This window comes from Canis lupus, chromosome 17, assembly GCF_048164855.1.
Source record: "Canis lupus baileyi chromosome 17, mCanLup2.hap1, whole genome shotgun sequence".
Classification (NCBI taxonomy): Eukaryota; Metazoa; Chordata; class Mammalia; order Carnivora; family Canidae; genus Canis; species Canis lupus.
Window position 1 is genome coordinate 18421085 of NC_132854.1, and position 27686 is coordinate 18448770.

Consider the following 27686-nt stretch of genomic DNA (forward strand, 5'->3'; position numbering starts at 1 on the left):
AGACATAAACTTATTATGATAATCCCCAGAGAAGTGGATATTGTTTATTATAGTAGTTGCTTATCTTAGTTAATACAATTGCTATTATGTCTAAAACTTTTATACCTAGATGACTAAAAGCTGTTGGCATAGGAAACTGGAGATAGGGGTAAGAAATAGGGGGAATGCTATTTTAAATTAAGCAAGATATCATTTGGTTTTTGTTTGTTTGTTTGTTTGTTTGTTTGTTTTTTAAGATTTTGTTTAGGGCAGCCCCGGTGGCACAGTGGTTTAGCACCGCCTGCAGCCCAGGGTGTGATCCTGGAGACCCTGGATCAAGTCCCCCGTCAGGCTCTCTGCCTGAAGCCTGCTTCTCCCTCTGCTTGTGTCTCTGTGCCTCTCTCTCTCTCTCTCTCTCTGTGTCTCTATGATTAAATAAATAAAATCTTAAAAAAATATAAAGATTTTGTTTATTCATGAGAGACACAGAGAGAAAGGCAGAGACACAGGCAGAGGGAGAAGCAGGCTCCATGCAGGGAGCCCGACGTGGGACTCAATCCTGAGTCTCCAGGATCAGGCCCTGGGCTGAAGGCGACGCTAAACCGCTGAGCCACCTGGGCTGCCCGCAAGATATCATTTGTAAAGAATTTAGAACAGTACATGGAACATTGTAGCTATGATATAAATAATTGTTTGGATAGATTGATAAGTAGACAAATAGATGAGATAGGTTTTTTGTTGTTGTTGTTGTTCCTTGTTTTTTTCTGGCAGTGAAAATCTAAATTCACCTGAATCTTTTTTTTTTTTTAATTTTTTTATTTATTTATGATAGTCACACAGAGAGAGAGAGAGAGAGGCAGAGACACAGGCAGAGGGAGAAGCAGACTCCATGCACCGGGAGCCCGACGTGGGATTCGATCCCGGGTCTCCAGGATCACGCCCTGGGCCAAAGGCAGGCACTAAACCACTGCGCCACCCAGGGATCCCTCACCTGAATCTTTAGTTGATCTTTCTGCTTCCTTGCAGAGGCTCATCTTCCTCTAATTGGTCACATTACATGTTTGGTGTCTTCCTCAATGTTCAATCCTACACCCAATTTTCTTGTCACTTCATATTATTTCCTGAGAAAATTTTATCCACAGCTATGAAATCTAGTATCTCCATTGTTTGATAATGACACAGTCTATATCTCTAACTCAGACTTATCCTTTGAAGTTTAAACCAGCAACATCAGTTTTCTACTTGATATTAATTCTGAAGACCTTTCCAAACTTCACATATTCAAGAGTAAACTAATGCTCCTTTTGATGTATTAGTTTTATCCCATTGATTTTTATTTTGGATAATTCTACCACTATGAGTCTAGTTGTATAGGCCAAACATCTAGGAGCTACTTGTGTCATGCTGTCATACCCTTCTCAGGGCCAAATGCTCAATCCAGACAATTTTACCTCTTACATAGCTTTCACACCTACCTATCTCCTTTTTGTTTTTCTCCTGCACTATCCTAGACTACAATACTGTTAGGAATGGCTACTAGAATCCACTAAATAGTTTTTTTAGGTTTTCTGAGCTTCCATGCAATACTCTACCTACTGTCTACTGGATTTTTTTTTTCAGATGCAAATCTAGTTAGTACATGCCTCAATTTAAGCCCCTGTATGACTTTTAATTCTTCTTTGATAAACACAAACCATTTATCATCTAGTACAGGCCCTATGTGGTCCTACTCCTGCCTACTTGCTATATTTCCTACCCGTTCCCCACTTGTACTCTGAGCTCAGATTACATTACTTTTCTCTGTCTTCATTGTACTACACTCATTATACACTACATGCAATTGCTCTCTCTCTTTCTCTCTCTCTTTATCTTCCTCTCCCTTTTTTTTTTGCTTTGTGGCACTCTCATTCTATGCCACATATTTTTCTCCTAATACACTCTTAATTATCTTTCAGACCACGATGACTTCTTCAACAAGTTATATGGTCAATATAGTACCATGTCCCCTTCCTTCATAATATATAACCTAGTTGTAATTAACATATTACCACTTGATTCATATCCATCATTCCTCCTACACTAGATTTTCAAAATCCTTGTCAAAGAAGAGGAGTTTGATATATTGTTTCCTTGAACAAGTGAATGGACCAGATGGGGAGAGGTGACAATTTATTTCTTTAGGAAAAATACACATCAGTGAGACTTTTTAATGAAGAAGGTTAAATAACTATCTAATTATAAAATAAAAAGGGGGGAATCCCTGGGTGGCTCAGTGGTTTGGTGCCTGCCTTTGGCCCAGGGTGTGATCCTGGAGTCCCGGGATCGAGTCCCGTGCTGGGCTCCCGCCATGGAGCCTGGTTCTCCCTCCTCCTGTGTCTCTGCCTCTCTCTCTCTCTCTCTCTCTCTGTCTATCATGAATAAATAAATAAATAAATCTTTAAAATAAAATAAAAAGATTTGAAACAGGGAGGTGACTAGCCTTTCTGGCTAATAACAGAAAAGGTAACTATTACTTTATTGCTTAAAATTGGTTTTGTAGGGGTGATTGTAGCTATAGAAGAGGATGACATTAGATGGGAGTGATAGAAAATACTTTTATTCCTGGAAAGGGGAACGGGAAGACATCATCTAAAGCATTTCCTTGGGTATAGTTAAACCCTGGAGAACATCATTACTATGTTAGAGCCCGAAATTATATCTGCTCCAAGGAACTAAGAGAAAAGGCCACGTTTTTACTTGAGACAAGGACACAAAGACAGAGTAACATTCTAAAAATGTCTTATTTGAGATGACAAAAGTTGACCTACAGAATGAAGCACTCTTTGCCAAGATCACTGTGAAAAGTCAATAGCAGCAAGAAGAAGAAAAGAATTTAATCCACTGATATATTTCTCAAAATATCCATAAGTTGTTTGGAGATAAGAACCTGATAGACCCATGGTCAACAGTGGTGGGTTTTAGAAACTTCCCCATTAGCTTGAAGTGAGGTGTGATCCCTGAAACTTGTAGGAGTTAAGAACATCTGGGTTTCATTTATCTCTAAAAAGAACATAGGGACTCTCAACATCCAATCTTTATTTTTCCTGATGAGTAAATAGGATCAAGCACACCACTTAATGATCTAAATAATTTCTAGACACCCTTAGTGTTTATGGATCAAAGAAAGGCTGGTGCTTGCTCGGGATCGGTGTAAATTCTTTAGCTGCCATCTAGTCTCTTTTGAAATAAGACTTAAGTTCCAACTTTGACCTTTGAAGATATCCAGTTTTTAAGATAAAAATGAAGCACTCCATTTTCCGTGATTATCAGGCAGCCAATGTCAGTCACAGAATACAGTTATATTAATATATGTATTTAAAAGCAAATATAACTCTCAAGATGATAATTTAGAGAGCAATCTGCAATATAACTGCTCAGGGTCATGCCTGAGCCTACAAAAGAAAAGTATTTTTGAGCCTTCCTTGGTACCTAACCCATTCTTTATGGCACTTAACTTCTGCTCCCAGAGCCGGGTATATATAAAAATGTTTTCAATTAACTATTTTTAAAGTTCTGCCTCTGGATTACTGCTGACCGTTCTTATAACCTCTATCTGATTTTGCCCACTTTGGTACAGACCTACTAGAAAATCTACTTTTTGGTATACTGACACAGGCTATGAGGTGTTTTTTTGGTTATTTTTAAAGTAATATATATATATATATGTATATATATATATATGTATATATATATACATACTCTTATTCTCAGAGATATTTTAACATGAATTGATTTTTTAAAAAATATAGTACATCACATAGAAGCAAACAAAACATCATAAGGACAGCTAATAAAAACAGAATGGCTAAAATTCAAATTAATATGTATTTAGCTATATACCATGCAATTACAATTATACATCTAATAAGTTACAGTGTCTTCTTCATATAGCTTGCATTATAATGGGAACAGCTTCTAGCTATAAATTACCATGATACATGGTACAACACATTAAAAATTACAAAAGTAATAGAAAAAAATGATGTGGAATATAGTGTAAGCAACTCAAGGAAGTTTTGGAGGTATTTGTATTTTCTTTAAATTGCAGCTTCCCTAGCTAACAGTTGACAAAACAGCACACATGATATTAACTATATATGTCTTAGTACTTTTCAATCTATGCAATGGGTTGATTACTATTTCTTTATTGATTAAATGAGATGATTAAATAAAATATAGTACACATAAATACTTAGTAATTTGTTGGGTACATGTAAATATTCCACTAACGTAGAATTCTTCTATCCTTACACGGAAACACTGTAGAGATTACTTCTGACTATATACTAGGACAACTAAATTTCAGTAAATCTCAGCAGAGAACGGAAGGATTTATTCATGATAAATGAGTTTCAGATTTTCAAAAGAGACACTGTAAAGTGGGTTGCAAGAGCTATCACATAAAACCAACAGTAAGAACCAAGATGTGGAATAGAAGATGCACAAGTTGAATAGTGCCAACAGGTCTGAGCAAAAAGTACCTGTGAAGAAATGATGGGAGAAAAGACTAGAAATGTCCTCTAAGCCTGGATATGATTCCATCAATAAGGAGGAATCCCTGAAAGTTTGGTCTATGGTAATTATGAAAGAATACCTCTAAGAAAACAGATTATTTTGTTATTCTTTTGTTAAATATGTTAGAGAAGTTCTGCACATGTAAAGCGTTTTTAGAAATTTCTAATATATATTAACATAGTAATAGCAAAAAGCAAACTCTATTCAACTTTATGTAAACTAGATTTTATAAAGTTATTTACTAAACACACTCTTCTGTACCTATTTCCCTGCATGCGGCATCTACTAAAAACACTTATTTTGGGTGTTACGGGAACCTGTTTGGAGAAATGTGGCCTAACGTCTGCTTTTAAAAAATAAAAAATAAAATAAAGTCTGCTTTAAGAAGACACAATTCTAGCAGGTTAATTGGAAGAGGAGAGTTTGGATGCTAGGAGGCCATTACAACAATAGTTCATTTGTGAGCTAATATGTGAATGACTTAGTTTACAGAAATAAAATTGAGAGAAAGGCATGAATCAGAGGCAACAATCTTTGGCATATGATTATCTAAAGACAAAAGCATATGCAAGACCCAACAGAAACTCCAAAATGTTAATCCCAAATGATTGCCGTATCTGTAATAAAATTTGGAAATGCCAAAGGGAGAATAAGATTCAGAGGAAAGGGATTGATTCTGAAAATGTTGAACTTCTGGGTTTTTCTTGGAAACTTCCTACCAGGCAGCTGAAGAGTTTGTTTCATGTCAACCAAACTTAATTTAAAGCCCAGCAGGTGTCAGATTTAAGACAGTATGTGAAGGAGCAAAAGCTGAATAGGGCACTATCTATGCTCTTGAGTTCTTTTTTTAAAAAGTTGTTATTTATTTATTTACCCATGAGACAGACAGAGAGAAAGGCAGAGACATAGGGAGAAGGAAGGGAGAAGCAGGCTCCCTGTGGGAAGCCTGATGTTGGGACTGGATCTCAGGATCATGGGATCATGCCCTGAGCCAAAGGCAGACACTCAACCATGAGCCACCCAGGCATCCCTACAATCTTGAGGTCTTAAATTTTCTGGACATACTCCCTCATTAGAGAAGATCCAGAAATCTTTTAGAGTGAAATTGTGGATATGCTCATATTTCTTAGGTTGAGCTTTAAGCACTTTGTAAGACTTGGCTGTAAGCAGCTTCTCTGTCAGAACTCCAGAGAGCCATGCTGGGTTAATAGCCATTGGGTTTGTTCCTTTACCTTACACAATCCCAGTTAACTGTGGTGGTATTTAGAGGTGAAATAGGCAAGTGAGATGAACACCTCTGCTGTGAATGTTTTAGGGAGAGAAATTCTAAATATTTTGTAACTAAAGCCAACTACAATGTTAAATATGGGTATCAGCTTTATTCTACACTTTGATTCTTAACATTTCTCAGTCAACTTCTACCTTCATGAAAGTTGACCATAGTTATTCCCGAATAAAAAGAAATCAACTCTTAAAAAAAAAAAATTTCCCTGAGTCCACTGGCCATTCAGTCATATCCTTGAGAGACCCAACCTTCAAAAAAGAACATCATCCCTACCTTGCATTAGGCAGTCCATCCAAAACACACAACTGTCATTTGTTGATACACAAAATCTTTATATTCCAGTCCCTCTCAGAAAATAAAACATTGGATTCTTTACAGCTAATTTCTTATAGAAAGTTTGGTATTAGAAAATAATATTTCATGAAGAATTGCTTGCAGCATAGGGACATCATTCCCTGAGATCAATGTTTTTATATCACACTATATAAAGCATTAGGAGTTCCAATGTAGGGGAACCTGAGTGGCTCAGTGGTTGAGCATTTGGCTCAGGTCATGATCCCAGGGTCCTGGGATTGAGTCCTGCATTGGGCTCCCCACAGGGAGCCTGTTTCTCCCTCTGCCTATGTCTCTGCTTCTCTATCTGTATCTTTCATGAATTAGAAAGAAAGAAAAGAAAGAAAGAAAGAAAGAAAGAAAGAAAGAAAGAAAGAAAGAAAGAAAGAAAGAAAGAAAGAAAGAAAAAGGAGTTCCCATGGTGAAGAGTCAAGGGGGCATCTAAGAAAGGAGAAGAGTCTATGATGGACATTTCATGCTCAGCAAATATTCATGCACTTCCAGATATTTCAGGGACTTCCAGTTATGTTGAGATTATGTGAAAATATCTGACTAAGAGACCTTGAGTGGAAGCGACATGTGCCAACTTGGAGCTGAGGCTGGAAAAAGTCCCTGCCTCATTCTTATGTTCTCTCTTCTTCTGCCTGGGGTACTTCAAAGTTTTGTGTAATGAGGGCCAGAGTTTATAAATGGAACACGGTAGCCCTATCAATGCTAGACTTAAATATGCACAACAAATAAACTTTGATTCAGTTAAGTTGCTGAGAATTCAGATTTAATGTTTTTGGTTTTCGTTTTATGGTGTTTTCTTGTTTGGTTGTGTGTGTGTGTGTGTGTGTGTGTGTGTGTTTAGGGGGGCTGACAGGGCCAGCACAATAGGTTTAATATAGAGCTCACATGGATAAAACAACTCCATATCAGCTAGTGTTTTTTCCATGTTGGGCTTCCATAGAAAATTTGCTGATGGAAATGTTTAGCAGATAAAAATTTTAGAAATCTGATGCTCTACATTATATCAATGTTATTCTTGACTCAGGTGAAATCATCAGAAAATTACATATTTAGACCATGGTCTGTAATAGAATTTATTTTACTGATTTGCTTTTTTTAAAAAAAAAAAGATTTTATTTATTTATTAGAGACACAGAGAAAGAGAGAGAGAGAGAGAGAGATAGAGAGAGAGAGAGAGAGGCAGAGACACAGGCAGAGGGAGAAGCAGGCTCCATGCAGGCTGCCTGATGTGGGACTCTATCCCAGGTCTCCAGGATCACACCCTGGGCTGAAGGCAGCGCTAAACCGCTAAGCCACCGGGGGCTGCCCTGATTTGCTTTTTGATGTTATACATAAGCCTAACAAAACTCCCCACTGTAATCATTATACTGATACTACTGAATTTACTGCCCACTATGTCAAATAGGTTTGTCAGAGCCCATTGAAAGAATGCCTCTCAGATCTCAGAAGTGGAAAGAAGTAGGTTTCTCCACATAAACTGTTATATTTTGAACGAAAAAAATAATTGGAGAGAACAGGTTAGAAAATTGGAAGATGGGACATTATAGAAAGAATTCCTTAGTCAACATCTGCAGCATTCTTTTCAATAAAGAATGTCAAACTGTAAGAGGAAAATTAATATACCTGTTAGAGTCTCTCAACCTACAAGTTAAAAGGTCTGAAAAATTTCTTATATGAATAATGATGAAAAGTCGAAGAGTGAGTAGTTTGAGGAAGAGAGGACTTGCTAGGGTTTTTGGAAAGGGTATGTATATGGGTGTGGTAATGGGGGATGGTGGCTGTATGGTACCTGCTTTCACATATTTAAATGAGCTTCTATGTCTTAGGTGGATATATATAAACCCACCATTTTGTATTGGTCAAAAGGCTCAGTATTGACAGTTTCATATAGTTCCACCTAAAAGAAGAGAAAATATGGTTATCTGAATTGCTCATTAGAGCAAAACTCGGGCCAGTAGTTAGAATTCATAGAAGTTAGATTTTAGGCTAAAATAAGATGGAAATGCTATGTAGGGTCATTCAAAAGTAAACCCATAGGTGGGATATTAGGTCCTAATGGGAAATTTTATCAGAGAGTTCATGTAAGAATCCTATGCTTTGCAGGAAAGAATTACCCAATGGAAAAAAAGACAGTCTCTTCAACAAATGCTGTTGGGAAAACTGGACGGCAACATGCAGAAGAATGAAACTGTACCACTTTCGGGATCCCTGGGTGGCTCAGCGATTCAGCGCCTGCCTTTGGCCCAGGGTGTTATCCCGGAGTCCCAGGATCGAGTCCCACATCAGACTCCCTGCATGGAGCCTGCTTCTCCCTCTGCCTGTGTCTCTGCCTCTCTGTCTCTCTGTGTCTCTCATGAATAAATATGTAAAATCTTAAAAAATAAGAAACTGGACCACTTTCTTCCACCAAACACAAAAATAAATTCAAAATGTATGAAAGACCTAAATGTGAGACAGGAAACCATTAAAATCCTGGAGGAGAACACAGGCAGCAACCTCTTTGACCTTTGCTATAGCAACTTCTTACTAGATATGTTGCCAGAAGCCAGGGAAACAAAAGCAAAAATGAAGTATTGGGACTTCATCAAGATAAAAAGGTTCTGCACAGCAGAGGAAACAATCAACAAAACTAAAAGGGTAGCTTATAGAATGGGAGAAGATATTTGCAAATGACATATCTGATAAAGGGTTAGTATCTAAAATCTATAAAGAACTCACCAAACTCAACACCCCAAAAAACAAATAATCCAGTTAAGAGATGGGCAGAAGACATGAATAGACACGTTTCCAATGAAGACATCCAGATGGCTAAAAGACACATGAAAAGATGCTCAACATCATTCTTCATCAGGGAAATACAAATCAAAACCATGATGAGATAGTACCTCATACCTGTTGGAATGGCTAAGATCAACAACACAGGAAACAACAGATTTGGTGAGGATGTGGAGAAAGGGGAATGCTCATGCACTGCTGGTGAGAATGCAAACTGGTACAGCAACTCTGGAAATGAAATAAGTCATTTAGAGAAGGTATTGAAATCAAGTATCATGCAATTTCACTCTAATGTGGGATTTAAGAAACATTACAGATGAACATATGGAGGGAGGAAAAAGAGAAAGAGAGAGGGAAACTAATGATAAGAGACTCCTAAAGATAGAGAACAAACTGAGGGGTGGATGGAGGGTCATGGGTGGTGTATGGGCTAGATGGTGATGGACGTTAAGGAGGGCACTTGTCATGTTGAATGCTGGGTGTTGCATGTAAGTGATGAATCACTGAATTCAACTCCTGAAACCAATATTGCATTTTATGTTAACTAAGTAGAATTTAAATAAAAATTTGAAGAAAAAAAAAAGAATTCCATTGTTTGAATTTAGGTTGGACATGTGATGTTTATATATTTCATTTCTACAGTTCTAATATTATATAACTTTTAAAACATTCTGGTAAAAATGTTTTTTATTGTTGGCTTTCTCAAAGATTTGCTTGCAAACTAAATGATGAACCTAAAAAAATACACAGAGAGCCAGCTTCACAGGTATGTGACCTGCTTATTAATGCCCATGCACCTGCTACTACAGGATTTCTTTGAAACCCTTAGTAACTTTTGAATAAAGACATCCTACATTTTCATTTTGCACTGGGGCTTGAAAATTATGGAAGTAATTGTGAATACATACTCTTCTTAAATTTTTATGAAGATTAAAATGATAAATGCACATTAATTCTAAGCCATTCAAGACTAGTTCATCACTTTTAAATTACATTTGGGAATTGTCCTTATATATCAAAATGTATTGCTCCAAAAATCATTTTGTAATAATTATTAAATAACCTATGCCAGCATGCATTTGAAAAACTGAAAAATTTCTAAAGGAGTTTTGATGTTTTATATAAAATTAAATCATAAAATGTTTCCAAAAGTATAAATAAAAATACTTATGGAAGAAAATATTATAGAGGCAAAAAGAAAATCTATGACACTATACCAATTCCATTTCTTGAAAATAAATATACATGAAATAAAGAATAAAGGAATAGTAGGAAAGCAGGAAAATGTACAACTATTGTGGTCACAGCTTCTACTAACTCATTAAAATTACAATCAAACATAGGTAGCAACAGATGTATCTACCATCAAAAGAAGTTAAATTAAACCAAGTGAAAAATTTCAAGTGAGGTAACTGTTCAATGAAAAGGGAAAAAATAAAAGTCACATCTGCTTACACAGCAATGAAACATGAGATATTTCACTGAAAGCTTATGTTGAAAATTAAGATATAGATAAAGCAATATATGTGCACTCATCCAATAAAGAGAAAGAATGAATTGGTGGATCAATGCCAACTTTAATTTTGAAATCCTTGGGAAAAAAAAAGAAAATGAAAATTGTGGTTGACAGATTTTCTGCAATATTGCAGACAATCCAGGCAAAGCTGTAGAAGGATGCAGAGTATATTCATTTTAAAAGCAAATGCTACATTTCTATTCTTTGAAAGATACATGCATAATATGTTTTTTTTCCTACTTTAAAGACAATTTGACTTGAAATTTTTAGATTCTTATAGACATTTTAAGAAAGCTAATGAAATAAAACTCATAGATATTTAAGAAAAAAAAACGAAATTATTCACTATATCATTATTATTAAAATAATACCCCATATGGCCTACTAAAATTTTGAAAAGTCTAATAAGTGAGTCAGAGTATTCAGGTTGGAGGCAATTGGATCTAAATAGGGACTGCCAGAGCTATCAGAAAAAAAAAATCTAAAGGTGACTGAAATCCAGAAGGATTCTTCGGAATAGGACTGAGAGAATGATGGAATTGGAAATCGAATTCCAAATTCCAGCTGTCCTCCTTTGGACTTTACTGTCATGGAAAAGGATCAAGAGGAAAGATTTCAAAAATAGTTACATTTGTGAAATCGGTATTGAGAAGACAACCCGTGAAATATTACTCTCTGTAGTGAAAATTTAAGAAATCAGTTGGCATTATGTTAACTTGTATAATTCTTCCTCCTCGTCTCTCTCCTCTTTACTCCTTGGATCTCAAGCATGCTGTGGCTGTAAAGTCCTTTCATCTATCTTATATTTGCTCTCTTTGTAAATTCATTTTTGGAATTGTTGTGACCACAAGTGATATTTTAGTAAAGAACAGGATGTAGATTCCTGAAAGCTCAGAGCTGTATGGACTAGGAAGAGATTTCTAGAGCTCCTGGGTGCCTGTTTCCACAAGTGGCTAATACCCTGATATCCTCAAGTTCTGGAACTTCTGCTCTGGCTTCATTTTAAGGCCTGCAACACATTTAAGTGTCCCCCCACCCCCACTCCCTGTCCTGCAATTGCACCACCATGAGGATCCTTTGTAACCCTAAAACATCACTGTGATCAACTGCTGGCTACCAAAACAAACAAACAGACAAACAAACAAACAAGTGAACTTTTAGAACTTGGCATTCTGGCCCTCCTATACTGAAACACGATTCATGACCATGTAGTTAGAGGGACACCTTATGCACCTGATCACTTTCCAAACACAACTTTTCTTTCTTTACTTTATGGAGCCATAGAGATTCTCCATGTAATTCCTTCTGCATGATCCCATGGGACCATCATATGAAAATTGCATGAGGATAAAAGTACATAGAATAAATGCTTATAAAAGTCATTTACAACATCAACTAGTGTCTCTGAGTGGAAAAGATGCTTACAGACCAGTTTAGCGGGGTACATCACTGGGAGGAGAGGAGCTGGCTGACACACGATGGTAAGTATTAAGAATAGCAAGTTTTTGTTATTCTTCTTAAGTCTATTTATCAGGTTAACATGTTTTTGAAATAAAATAATCATTCAGTCTGCTTAACAGTTGAGTAACTTGGAGCTGATTGAGAATACATGGATATGCGCATGTGCACGTAACATAAATGCACGCGTGTATGCAAAATCAGCTGCAAGAACCTTATCTCACTTAAATGATCTATTTATTGAGTTTGCTAGGGAAAGCATATGCTCAGATAACTAAAGTATATGTCCTGCACACTTCCATATTCTTGCCCATGTGTAATATTCTTTTTTTTTTTTTTTTTTAATTTTTTTTTTAAATTTTTTATTTATTTATGATAGTCACACAGAGAGAAAGAGAGGCAGAGACACAGGCAGAGGGAGAAGCAGGCTCCATGCACCAGGAGCCCGACGTGGGATTCGATCCCGGGTCTCCAGGATCGCGCCCTGGGCCAAAGGCAGGCGCCAAACCGCTGCGCCACCCAGGGATCCCCCCATGTGTAATATTCTTAAATGAAGAGAGACGATTGTTAGCTAAGGATCCATATCCCCATTGGCTCCATTCCCATCTCATTTCAGTGGCAAATTTCATGGGTTAGGAGGAATGGTGAGATCTCTGAGATGTCTGTGTACCTAATAGTTTCTCTATACTTTTAGTTTATTTATTTACAGTATTTTATTTAAGTATAATTAACATACAGTATTATACTAGTTTCGGGTGTGTAATATAATGATTCCACAATTATGGATGTTCACTCAGTGCCTTATAGCACTAGTTTTAATAGCCTGTTTGAACAAATTCACAGTATGTAATATAAGAAATAAAAATCATGCATTTTCTGTGAAAACACTGGTATCCTGGAAACATAGGTGTAGTATGTAAGTAGTTTTCCTAGATTGAAGCTGGAACTAGTGATTTCCAAAATCATCTGTATTTTACTAAAAACAAAAAGGAATTCTATTACTGATAATTGCAAAGGCAAACATGTTGCAAATATTTTGATTATCCTATATTTTTGTCTTTTTTCATGTTTTATAGATAAACATAATGCATCAATATCAGAATAGCATATTGTTATTAAATGCTCAAGCAGAATTCTAAATTTTCAAGCATTTTTAGAAAAGCAAACTATTGATAATAAATTGTATTTACAGAGAACTCTTATCTACTTTAATGAATTGAGAAATCTAGCATATTAAGCCATCAAGAAATGATTATTTAAATGATTTAATTATAGCACAGCATGTTTTTCTGCTGATAATGTTACTAATTATACTTTAATAAACCAATCTTAACAAAACAATTAGAGTCCAAATGTTTAACATAAAAATCCAATCTAATTTGGAGCTCAGACTAGCATTTCAAGTGTAATTTCTCTGTTAGTAATTTATTCAGATTTTTGTAGTTCATTAAAATAAATCAATATCTAACTTAGAAATAAATTCTATAAGTTCAAGTTTTTTCCACAAAATATTAACAACAGCATAAAACATTAAAAATATTGAGAAACATTTCATATGATTTAAGTTGATGTGCCCTTCCTGATCAAATTTGAGTACAAAGTTTTCAGATTAATATACAAAGGAAGCTTACAAAAATATAATCAAAGTGGAAAATATGTAGCTATCTTATGAATAAAAAGAAAGTTTAAATAGTACTTCTGTATGGCACTGTGTTTATGCAAAGCCTGATATAAACAAATTAAAACAAAACCATGATATTATTATTTTAAAATTTTCTAGAAGATTTTGGTAGATTAGATCATTTTGAGGCAATTGTTGAGCCTCTCCCCAGTCAGCATCCTTGGAGAAAAAATATCCTTTTCCACTGCTTGACTTACTTTGGTATTTGTTGACTTTGCTTTGGCCAGAGGGGGATTTTACAAGAACAAACACAGAAGAAGCTGGCACGTTTTTGGACAGGTGGGCTGTGCTCCTGACTTCTACCATAACAATAATGTGCTTTAAATTCTGTGATCTGAGGAGGATGGCCCACACATGCATCAGATCTGGACTTTAAACAAATCCAAGCCAAGCATGGCCTAGATCAACTGACTTATAGCTGACCATAGGGGCATGAACAAGAAAAAAAAATGCTTTTTGATATATGTTACTAAATTTTGTATTGTTTTTTAACACAAAATTTTTGTGGTAATAGCTTGATTGCTACAAAGGTGTTATTTTTGAACATTTCTGTTATTCAGTCATTACATCTACTATGTGTATGTTGTAATATCTTTAAAATTAATTATAACTATGTTCTAAATAAAATAAGTGGTACCAAAGAATATTTAATATTTCATTAAATATTCTCTGGTAATCCATTTTGTATTCTATCATAATTGAATGCCTTCTAGGTTCCTGAAATTGTGACTAATTATCTGAAACTAGATCAGAAATGTTAGTATAAAATCTACAAGGTGAATCTCTTTATCTATTTATTATGTAAATCCTTTATTATAAGCAGGGGTGATCTTATACAATTTGCAAACGTACTACTCAGGAAATTTCCTGATCCATAATAGAACCTCAATAATATAAGTTGAATAAGGTAAAGAGATATTGTCAGCCTTCCCTCTCCTACTTACTTATAAGCAGACCACATCCTAACTGCTATAGGTATTGTTTCTATAATATATTCACTCTTATTAATACCCTCACTTAATCATATTTTGTACTCACTGTATCATTAACATACCTGGTACCTAGTAAGTTAAGTACTAAATCAATAGTCATTCAGTGAATGAATGGAAGGATAAATAAATAAAAGAGAACAAGAATTTTAAAATTGTAATCTAAGATTGAAAGCATAGAATTTATTAGATTGATTTTAAATAGTTTTTCTTAATATTTGATAATTGAGAAGATTCATTTTTCTGTTCCATTTATATTTTAAATATAGTAACCAACTTAATTATAACTGTCTTTTATTTATTCAGTAGATATATATTGAACATTTCTTATCTTTCCATGCCCTCTGCTAGTCACAATGAAGAAATACAAGTATATCCCATGATGTAATGGACATTGTAGTCAAAAGGCATCACAAATGATGTTCTCCACAGAGGCTTGTGGGTTAATGGGTTAATACCTGGAATGTTTTTCCTTGTTACAAATCCAAGAAATTAATTTATAGATTGAGATGTAATGTATTTTAAAATGTCAGATAAAGAGGGGTCTTTTTTTCTTTTTAAAAGAATGGGTGAAAAATGATGGTTCAATGAATTAGCATAGAAACAGGACAAATTCTCTAGTTATGAACATATTTGTGAAAGAGACATTGAAAATTAGTTTTCTAATAAGGTTATGTGTTCTTGAATGAAGTATAATAATTTTGCTACTCAATTTTCATCAATGAGAAAACAGTACTGTCACTTAAATCAGATTTTTAAGTATATAAATAATTAGCTTTGATGAGCCTGGGGCATATTTCACATTTTTTAAGATGGGGAATCATGAAATTTAAACTCTATACATTTCAATGGTACAAATCAAATACTTAAAAATTCTTAAGAATTAGGTTTTCATTCCAAGATCTGTTAAAGGCCTTAAGAACATATTTATCTTCCAGAAATGTAAACTTTTCTGATAATGTGATTCATTTACAAAAACCTTGAAAAGATTTTCTTATCATTAAATTAAAAATGAATGTGTCCAATAGAAAGTCCCGAGGATCAAGTAAATTTAGCAACTATCTTGTTTTGTTATATATATATCTAGTAAATTCAAATTAGACTTTTATAATTAAAAGCTGACAAGCTCATTTGCTTTCATAAGATAAAAAGAAAAGGAGTGTGAAAGGGAGTTAAATTAGATTTTACCATCTGTTTAATGAGTTTCAGGCCTTGTTTGATAATAAATTTCCAGATACAAAATTTCAAAATGATTATTTTCAGAAATAGTAACTGACCTGCCTTGTGAAAGGTATATAAATGCCTATTCACACCCATTACTATAAAATTCATTATTTGTTTTATTTCTAATAAAACTGATTAACTTTCCATCATGTCATTGTGAAACATATAATAAATGCAGAACTTACATTCATAAGACTTATCACATTTCTTAAGGTTATTATAATTCATATTTTAATTTTATCATAGAACTTTTACTTAGTTTAGTTTTTAATGAATCTCTATAGGGTATTTATTTCACTTCTTCAATATCCTGTGTCTTAGAAAGTTTCCCATTGATCCCCCATGATCATATTCCTCTACTGTCAGCCTACTTTCAAGGTGCATTAACTGTTCCAAAACTATAGGGGGCCATCTGGTTAAGTGCTCCTGAACTGCAAGAAATATATCCAGAAACTGCTCTGTTCTGACAAATTACATCTTCAAAGCACATTCATAAAATGATATTTAAGTAATTACAGAGTACATTTATTGAGTCTGCAAAGCATTATGAACTCTTAATATGCCACAGAAAGCTGAGAATATACATGAGCCAGTTAAAAATTATGTATGGCAAAGGAGTGCTTCAGAAAATCAAGTGAATTACTTTTTTGCATGCCAAGTTCTGGGGTATTTGGAGACAATTTCTGACCATTGCCAAGAGAGGAGTATACATGGCCCGGAATATCATGAATAACAAAAGAAAAACTGACCTGTTTGGAAAGCCTTATGAACTACTGTGACCCTAGGAACCCAGAGTTCAAAGAAGGTAGTAGATCTATGAACTTGAATTAACATCCCGAAAAAAATAGAGAAAAGGTTTCTGTGGAGCTTTTAAGCAGCACAAAGATCAGCCATGTTTAAGCCAAAAAAAAAATTATCAATGTTTGTGAGATTCAAAATTCTGACTCAAAATAGAATAGGAAAACAAAGTTTAGGGCCGTATATAATAAAGAATAGCAGACCAATCAAGATATTTGGGTACAAAGAAAGAGACCATTGTTGATACTAATATCCCAGTGTTTTAATTCCTTGATTTTACTTCTCTAAAGAAGTGTTCTCATAAGTTAGTTACAGAGTGCCAAAGAGAACACAGGAGTACACATGTTTTTCTGTCAGAAAAAAAAAAAAAAAACTGAGACAATGGATAACAGGAACTTACAAAGAAAAAACAGATACAATTTTTTTGCAAGTAAAAATAATAATAACTTGTTGATTTTAAAGAGAGAGTGAAAGATCTAGAAATAACAGTTGAAAGAACTGAAACAATGAAGAGTTTACCTGTGGGGAGAGTAGATACCAGGTTTGTGTAGAAAAAGGGAGCGTGGGTCCATGTAATCATGATGTAGAATTTCTCTTTTGTCTTTAAAATTATATTTATATTTATCAGAGTAATAAACATATCTAGTATAAAACTGAATAGTACCGAAAGGATTATGTTAAGAAAAAAATAGCATTTCTCTGTTTAAGCACCTTATATACCATGTTTCCTGCCCTTGTAAGCAGTAATAATTAACCTGATTGACTTTGCTAGCATTAATCTTATATGGCTATATAACTTTTAGTAAATAGGCAGTTTTTCTGTTTCTTGATTATCAATTCTTGACAATAGCTACTGATTTTCTGTTATACCACCAAGTCCATTTCTTTTTGCCACCCAACGAATATAGCATTAGCAAAGTTTTGATTACTATAATGTCTACAAATATATTATTTACTTCAGAGCAATAGTGTATTGTGATTATATTTCTTTTCCTGTAAAGCTTTTATCCCCTCATAATATATAATTGCCATGGTATCTATCAATTGCACAGCTTGCCTTGCATCTATCATATCTTTTTATGTATCTATCTTATTTTTTCCTCAAAATGCTTTAGCAGATCTGACAAATGGTTAGAAACTTCTTTTTTTTTTAAGATTTTATATATTTATTCATGAGAGAGACAGAGAGAGAGAGAGAGGAGGCAGAGACACAGGCAGAGGGAGAAGCAGGCTCCATGCAGGGAACCCGATGTAGGACTTGATCCTGGGACTCCAGGACCATGCCCTGAGCCAAAGGCAGGTGCTAAACCACTGAGCCACCCAGGGATCCCCTGTAACTTCTTTTACATACATTTCAACATATTGCTTTAAACTTCTGAACTTTTTTTTTTTCCTTTTTAGCTTACAAAGTTCCCTCCCATGGTCAACCTTTTCCCTATTCTGATGTTTTCAATATAAGTTTCCTAAACCTCATTATTTTCTTATTTCTTGATCACTGCCATTGCCAACAGCTTTCTACAAAAGGTATAACAAAATACGAATTTGTGTATCTTTACCTATCTGAAAATCTTTTAAATTTATTCTTTTACTTGATAGTAGTTTAGCTGGGTATAGAATTTCAGGTCAGCAATCAGCTGCCTCATAATCTGAAGGTACTGCTTTTCCATCTTTGCCTAGTATTCCTGTCGATAAACAACTAGTAATCTAATGGCTATCTTTGTATGAATTCTTGTGTATTTTCTTTAAGTTGTTTTCTTCAACTGGAAGATTTTAATACCTTCTCTTCAGTATTCAGAAATTTCACAATTATTGTGTGTGGTGTATGTTTCACTCATTGTGATGGTCACTTCATAGTTTCCATTTGGAGTCATGACTCCTTATTTCTGAAAAAATGATATTTGATAAATCTCTTCTATTAGTTTCATTATTTTCTCTCAGATTCTTATTACTTAAATCTCCTGGAGTGAAATTCTAATATCTCATCATTTTATTATTTCCTTCTCTTTTTCTGTGTGTTATTATTTTTTAGGATATTTCCTTGGCTTTATCTTCAAAACCCTTCCATTGAGTTTGATTTAAAGAAATTAAGGAAAGGCACAAAAATCCTGGGGTGGAGTAATCAGAAACTTTGGTGGGAAATCAAGAGAGTGAGAACAAAGAGATGATCAACAGCAAAGGTAAGTGATATTAAAAGTTCAAGAGATGACAACTGATAAAAGGCTATTCGATTCTGAACAACGAAAAGATAATCAGTAAATTTAGCCAGAGCATTTCAGTGGAATGATGGAGGCAGCAAACAGACAACAGTGTTATGGGGAAAGAATAGTGAGTGGGTCAGGGAGTAAAAGGTCAAAGACTGATAAAACTTCACAGAGATTCAGATATTGAAAAGTAATTATCTTACTTAGCCCAGTATTTGCAAAACTATCAGGGATAGGTAGGATAAGCCTTCAGTATACTACTGATAGTTATTACCAATATAAGAGAATATTTTATATACAAATGAAAATTGATGTTCAAATAAAATAGCGAAATATATTCATTAATATTTATTATGTAAACATATTCATTCAATATGTGATGTTTTGTGACTGGTTTCTTTTATTTATCATTTTTTCAAGGTTCTTCTACATTGGACCATTTATCCATAGGAAGACATTTTCCTGCTGAACAAGTTTTCAACTTATGGATATATAATATTTTATTTATCCATTCATCAGTTTGATGAACATTTGAGTTGTTTCCACTCTTTGGATATTATGAATGATGCCAGTCTGTATCAACATTCATATACAGATTTTTGTGTGAACACATGTTTTCTATTCTCTTGGTTATAGAGCTGGGAGTAAAATTTCTGGTTTGTATGGTAATTCTATGTTTAAACTTTTATAGATCTATCTAAATTCTCAAAGTATTTGTATGTTTTTACATTTTACCAGAAGTATTTGAGAGCTTCATTTCTCCACACCCTACAACACTTGTGGTTTTCTTATCTTTTTGAGTATATTACAAAAGATGTTAATTAAGGTGGCTATAGATATACAGCTAGTATCTACAAGAGCTGCAATTTAGTCATATGCCTTGTACTCAAAAGTCATGCTCATTGGCATACTGCATATTGTGGCCAGTGTGCTTTATTGAAATAAAAGAGATTTTGTTTCTGTTCTCTGTTTTTGTTTTGTTTTGTTTTGTTTTTTGAGGGGTGGGGTGTTTGTGTTGTTGTTCGACATTGCTGAAAGGATCGCTAATAACTGTCAAAGGCATTATTTATATCACTTGTTCTAGTTTCTTTCTTTTTAAAGTTTATTTGAGAGAGAGGGACAGAGGGAGAGACAATCCCAAGCAGACCCCACACTGAGTGCAGAGGTTGATATGAGGCTTGATCCCACCACCTGACTGGAAACGAAGAGTCAGGTGCTCAACTGACTGTGCCACCCAGGCACCCCTCACTTGTATTGGTTTCTATTATAATGCTGTATGTTTATCTTTTAGATTTCCCAATTCCTGAAAAAAATTAAATCACAGTAATTTCAATTTTTACAATAAATCTGGATTTTTTTTGTGGGACATGGCTGCAATTTGGAATCTTATTTTGTGAACTAGACCACATTTCACATTATATTTTAAACAGAAAGATTAAAAGTCTTAGCTTATAAATGGCTATACTGTGACCTAATCACCAAAATATAAAGTATAAAAGTTCTAGTGTTCAAAATTCTTTCAGTATGTTTGACAAACAGAAAACCTGGTAGATAAACAGCTCAAATCTTAATAGATAATAATGATATGTAACATAAGCCACGACTGAGTGAATCTAAAGTAAAATTTTATCCAACATAAAACAACTACATACCCTTTAAATAAAAAAAAAAAAAATCAATGGCCAACCCAAATCCTTTTATTTCCAGTTGATTGTACACTAATTGAAACGGTTGGCTTTATGCTGACAATTGATTTTTTTAATGAAACGGCCAATAGTGAAGAGAGCTCATTATACCACACACTCCAGAAAGCAACCTTCCATTGAATTTACTCCAACCAACTAATTGTTAAATTAGATGGCCATTCAAAGTTATTGAGTACATTTCAAATACTTTCTTCTGAATCAAAAGATAACTAAATGTGTTTGGTTACTACTGCACAGCTAATATAAAATCAAGAGGTATCTATCTTTCTGGAATATTAATTTGGTAAGCCTGGGGACATGACATTGGGGTGTAGTAGAGATGAGGACCAAAAAGTCAAGGTCCTGTTGTGAATTCCCTGAGCAAGAAAAGGAGACTGTAGAAGTGAAGGAAATCCACAGAATCAGCTGATGCCCCTGACCAGTCAATTATGACTGAGTGGTTCTGTATCACTGCTATAAGATTTTACCTATAAGAAGTTTTTAAAATGTGTATTAGAATAAGTATTTTCATGAAAAAAGCTGAGATGGTTTTCAGAATATTTTTAAAATCTTGTTTATTTTTTTGTATTTATAAACACTAACCTTTTAACTATCTATTAAGATTTATTTCAGAACCTCTTCTCACTCTATCACAGCTCAAAAGTTATTATTTATCACGTTGGTATTCTAGGAGCAGAATGGGACAAAAGAAAAGAGGCAATTTAGTACCATCATTTCCTACATGAAATAAGAGAGTCTTCATCTCTGCTTGAATCCAGTAGGTTGTGATTATTGAAATACATATTATAAAATGTCTATATATTTTGTAGTTTTAAGCAAATGGTTATGATTATTGCTTTTCCTCACATTTAAAAACCAAATTTATTTTATATATGAAGACATATTTCTAAAGAAGTTTTAGTCTCTGTAAAATGAATATTTAATAGAAACTGATAATATTCTCTTATGTATTGGAATTATTAGGTTTAAGAAATAAAATGTTACTTAAATCTACCACTTTTAACAACACTGTAGCATTTATTGGCTTTGCAATAAAAGAATTACAGAAAATTGCTGTGATATTACTTTTTATGTTTCATATTGAAAGTAGGTTAAGTAATTTCTAAGCAGTGGGTCATTATTGTTCATAGCTAACCATGCTCAGCAGTTAGGCTTTTAACTGCTAGCATTTTTTTTTTTTTTGGAAAAATGATAGATGTTATTTAATGTTTAAAGATACATTGCTAGAAAGATTATCTTTGGCTGACAACTTTGCCCTAAACAAACTCAGTCAATATGAACAAGAAATTTTAAAATAAGTTTGCTAAGAGAAAAAAAAATCTGAATTAAAATTTTCATACACTTCTCTAGTCAGTATACTAAGAGAAATCAAGTATTGTTTCTAATCTATTACCAAAGGGCAATTCAGTCTGATGCAAACATCTAACAAAGTCCATGTTAACCCTTTAAAAATTCTCCTTTTAGAGAATTTCTCCCTGGCTGTTCACTACAACATACTCAAAACAAGTAGCTTTCAAAGGTGCAAGCATTATCTACCTAAAGCACAGGCTTTAAAATGTAGAAAACTGCTGGAAAGTATATTCACGCAATGGCTTTACCAAAGAAAGGGGCAGAATTACAGATGGCAGGAGGCCAGGCATGACTTTCATCTTTTCTCCATGGTTCCTTTTCCCAACTCAGAAGGAATTACAGAGGCAGTGAGGGGACTCCGAAGTGCCTGAGATATGCCCTGAGGACCAAGCTAAAATTCATAAATCTTCATTTATATTAGATCTTCTGAGCAACTTTTTTTTCTTGATAGGGTTTAAAAAATAGAGGGTCTTTCCTAAACCATAAAATAAAATTAAAGTTGTTTCTCTAGGAAGCCCTGCAATTTTTCATGAACTATTTTCTAATTAAAATATTTATTTTGGCCATATTTGAGGTACCCCCAGGTGATAGCAGCTCAAGCTAACATGTCTAAAGGACTGTTACTTTGGTCTCTAGAACTCCATGTGATTTTCCTACCACCAATGTATGGTCACTGCCAAGTTCCCAAATACACCCTCAACATACTGAGAAAGCTGACAAATAATCTCTGCTTCCTATATAATTCTTACAATTTACCCAGGTAAAAATTTAGCAATATTTTTCAAAATACTTAAAATTATTAGTGAGCAGATTCTTGGTTATAACATCTAGAAATATATCATGAGAGGAAAATGTTATAAAAAGATTCATCTTGAGGAATATTCCTATTAGCAGTATTTATTATTGTGAAAAATTGGTAACAACCTATACATCTAATTTCAGTTTTAAATAAAATTATACTCCTTCCATATGATAGAAAAGTATACAGGCACTAGTAACCATACTGCAAAGTATTTTATGCCGTGGAAACAAATATGTTACATGTTGTTAGGTGAGAACTTTGGGAAGCAAAACCAAATGTACTCTTTGATCTCATTTTGTTTTATACAAAAAAGTAAAAGTTTTGATCTAATTATATGTCTAATTAAGTACAGCAAAAACCTACAAGGCTTATTTCCTGAGATTTCTTCCTGTTTTAAAGTAGTAGAACATTTAACTCTCTACTTTTTCTGTAAAACTTTCTAAAATAGCAAAATTAAATTTCTTATAATGAACATTGATTATTCTTCAGTAAAAGTTAGTTATGAAATTCCTTGTCTGTCCTACATCAACTGTCTAAGTAGCAACATGGTATGACATGCATTTTAAAAAATGCTTTTTCCATTCCAGATTTTCAGAATATACATCTTTCATACGATTCTGTTGTTTTTATTCTCCTCTAACAGTTTTGTGAATTTATTCTCTAACAAGAAGGTGGTAACCTCATAGTCCCATCACTTAAATATGTACCTCCTGTTCTGTGGTTGCCCCTGAATTCTGGATGTTTCTCTCTGGAGTCTGAGGCATTTCAAATGTAATAGAACCATAATTTCTAATCAACCCCAACAGCTTAACCCCAGACTTGCTCCATTTCCAGAATTCCTTCTTAAAATTAATGACATTATCACACCCACCAAAATAGGTCTCATCCTTGTTCTCTCCCTCTCAATTCCATTTCCAATCCATCAACAAATCTTGATTAACTCTCCTTCCTGTATTTATCTAAATCTCCCTGCCTCACATGTTAGCCACTCTTCTTATTCTAGTCCCAATTACCATAATCTTCTCTCTTTGTTACTTCCTCTATTTTTGCTCTTCTATTTTGGTTCACTTTCCAAAGTTAAGACAAAATTATCTTCATAAAACGTTAATTAAATTATATCATCTTCTGCCTATAGTCTTTGGTTTCCCATCCCAATTAGGATAAAATCAAAATTCCCTGATGGAATGAATCTACCAAATTCCCCTTAAATCAGAATCTCTCTCTCTCTCTCTCATTCATTCACTCTGTTCCGGCCACATGGCCCTTTATTTGTTCTCTGAACACAATAAACCTATTTCTGACACAGGTCCTTTGCATGTAGTATCCCTTTTTCCCCAGTTTTCCCACATTTTTTGATTCCTTTCTTCTCTGTCTGTATCAACCCAAATATTCCCCTTTTAGTGGCCTCCACAAGCACATTCCTCCTACATGCCTTTTCCTGTCTCTCGTTCCATTTTGTTTCCTTTATAACATTTGTCAGCTATAGTTATTGTACTTGTATATTTTTTTTCTTAGAATGTAAATCTCATGGGAACAGAGTTGTGTCTGCTTTGTTCATCTCCTTAACTTCAGTGCCTTGGGTAGAATCAGGCCATAGTGGGAATTCAGTAAGTACTAACTGAATATTTTGAATAAATTATGAAGACATCCAAAAAGTATCATTTTTCAAAGTAAAATTTAGTGACTGTAATTGCAAAGGTTACAGGGTAGAAAATGAGGGACGGTTCAATTAAAGGCCAAAAAAAAAAAAAAGGAAAACAAACAAAGGGTTGCCAAAGAGGAAGTGGTGGGGGGATGGGGTGACTGGGTGACAGGCACTTGATGGGATGAACACTGGGTGTTATAGTATATGTTGGCAAATTGAATTTAAATCAAAAAAATTTAAATAAATAAATAAATAAATAAATAAATAAATAAATAATAAAAATACTACTTAAAAAAAGAAAAGGTGTCTGGAAGCTACTGTATGGAGCCAATTTTTGCAATTAAATATGGTTGGCTTATTTGCATACATTTACATAGGGTCAAAAGGACAAGAGGAACATTTACTTATCCCTATGATGAGAGATGTCATTTCCACTGTTAAATGCACTCAATATCCATCACAATAAGAAATATATTGGATTCTATGCAAACAAACATAAGTGATCATCTAAATCTACAAATTAGATTCTGAAATATATTCCTACTTCTACTTCCTCCCTTTGTCTCACACTACTCCCAAATTAGTAAGTTATCATTTATAGAAGACAATATTCTGAAACTTTTCAGACCTGACACCATGCTAGGTTTTAGTAACTGCCCCCTTGATACTGACAGTCTATTAGCCATCTCTGCCAGGGCACACACATATGACCAGCATTCAGAAATCTGGCAAAATAAAAAATTTCTCTTCATTTTCAGGACAGCTGGCTTAGGAAAGAACATATTCTAAGACATTAAAGGTGAATATTTTCATGACACTTGTATAAAATGACTTTCTGCTCTCTTCTATGAAACCTAAATTTCAATCCTCATCCTATAGACTTTAATAGACTTCAAAGGTGGCATTTTATATCATATTCTCTTATAATACTAGAACAAAACTTGAATGTGAATAATTGGAGATCTGAACACTAATATAAAGATGAAATAACAGGATTCAACACAGGAGCTAAAAAAAAAGGGGGGGGGGATTATTTCCCTCTGCCACATTGAAAAGTATATGGCTTTAAAACCTAGGAAACAAGACCCTGGTGATGTTATGCTGAATGGGCAACATATCAGCGAACTCTCTTCCTAAGAGTTTTTATAAACCTTTATTATTTTGAGTATTTACTTATTTCTTTGTGGATATGTTTTCTTATACCTGTGTACTCTTTCCTATATAGCAGCTCCATTCTCATTACTTATAATAAGGTTTCCATTGGGTTTCATCATGTATATTCTATAAAGTTTGAATACACACCTACTTGACATGTGTATTTATGTAACCCTACACTATACACATGTACCATTGTGCTGTTACATATTTAATACACTTTCCTACAACCAAATAATTTACCATAATGAGATAGAATAAATATACACTGAAGTTCTATTTTTCCTTCCTGCCCTCCAATGGATTGGTTTGTGTACTCTCTGGGGAATGCTTACCCCACTTTGGACACCACTAAGATTTTGTCTCAAGGAGAGGAACTGATTCATACTAAAGTGCTTTTAATTTTATGATCTATGTATATGCTAGAATTTCTGAATAGATCTGCATAACTTATTATACCATATTACAGTGTATGATGCTATGAGGTACCAGCTAGACCAAGGCATTTGTCTACCTATGTATACTATATACCTTCAGCTTCAGGTAATATTGTTGGCTGCTGGTAACACAGAGCTGAGTTAACACTTCCCTGCCTCCACTCTAATAGCCTTCATCCAATTAGTGGTCTAATAACCTACCTCCTTGTCTCAATTCAGGACACCCTGAAAGGGGCCTCCTAACTCCAGAGTCCCTAATGGATTTAGATGATGCTTCCATTATTACCACAATATGGTTCAATTGCTCTCTCTATACAGAGCTACTTCCTTCAGTCTTTTACTGATTGCAGAGGCACCCTGCCAGGAATCTGCACAGATATCTCTGTCCCAGAGTCTCTTATGTGTCGAGTTCCTAATAGATAAAACAATTGAGCCACTGGAAATTCAAGAATGAAAATAACATCCTAAATCTTCCTGAATCCCCATTAGAGCTTCACTGAGTCAAGATTAATTTCACCTGGAGGTCTTCTTGGTTTTTCTTATTATGGAAAATCAAGGTTCCAAAAATTGCCAGGAACTTCCTTCTTTTGAATGCCTGAGTGACATTTACTTATGGGCTTAATATCACTGCTTCTGGGGACAACAGCCTTTGTCCATCCAGATCTCAGGCTGTGGTCTGCTTGTATTGCTCACTCTGATGCCTTCTTCAATGTCACTTCAGCTCCTAACAATCCCAGTACCACTCAGGTTCAAGCAATATCAGAGCACTTGGGCTACTAGCAGTGTAAGGCACCTCCTTACTTTACGTGGAGGTATCTCTCTGAGTGTATTACTCACTAGAGGCTATAAGGTTTAACTCAGTAGTAGTCATAACACCACTTTTCTCTTACACTTTTCTCAATGGAACTTACTTTTGGTTCTGCCATCCAGGGTGAGAACTCTGTTTTCCCAATGCACTAGTCATAGAATAAGCAAAGTAACCATTATTGCCTCCTGGAAGAAATGTATGGTATTGGACATAGGGCCCCCTGCTTAACTTTTCTTTGATCAAGATATAGACTTTCATAAAAATGAAATCCTAAGAACTGGCCCTACATAAATTTAAGTTTTGCAGGACAACTATGAAAAGCATATCCATGACCTTATTTTTTTAAGAGAGAGTGTGTGCCTGTGCAAGCTAGGGGGCAGGGAGAGGGGCAGAGAGAATCCTAAGCAGGCTTTGCATCCAGCATAGAGACCCACATGGGGCTCAATCTCATGGCCCTGGGATCATGACCTGAGCTGAAATCAAGACTCAGATGCTTAACTAACTGAGCCACCCAGCCACCTCTAGAGTATTTTAATATTAAAAAACAAACAAACAAACTCAGTACTATGTTTAGGTATAGTTTCTGACATAGAATATTAGAAATAAAAATCAACTATCCATCTAAGGTTTTACTTAGAAAAAATGAAAATATATGCACAGATAAATTGTTATAAAAAGACTAATACCAAAAAAAATAGTCCTTCTTAGCCCAAACTCCAATAGATGAAGAATGGAGGGTGGCCATTACAGCATATAACATAATATTTGATTCTAATTAAAAGATTAGTTCAATGAAATGTTATTTTGATAGAAATTTACAGGTTTAATATGCTATATATTAAAAATAGTAGTATATATTCACTTGGTTACATATTATTAAAGATAAAATAGAAGTATTCTATAAACAAACATTAGGTAGATTATAAGACAACATGTAAAAGGAGACTCAGGAAATAAATACAAAAATGCATATCACTC

At 34.3% G+C, this 27686-nt stretch overlaps 1 protein-coding gene across 6 annotated transcripts in view; it reads right to left on the minus strand.

Annotated features, from left to right (window-relative positions):
* Nucleotides 1-27686, minus strand: part of GPC5 (glypican 5) — a 1343507-nt gene that overhangs the window by 864416 nt on the left and 451405 nt on the right. The window lies entirely within an intron of this gene.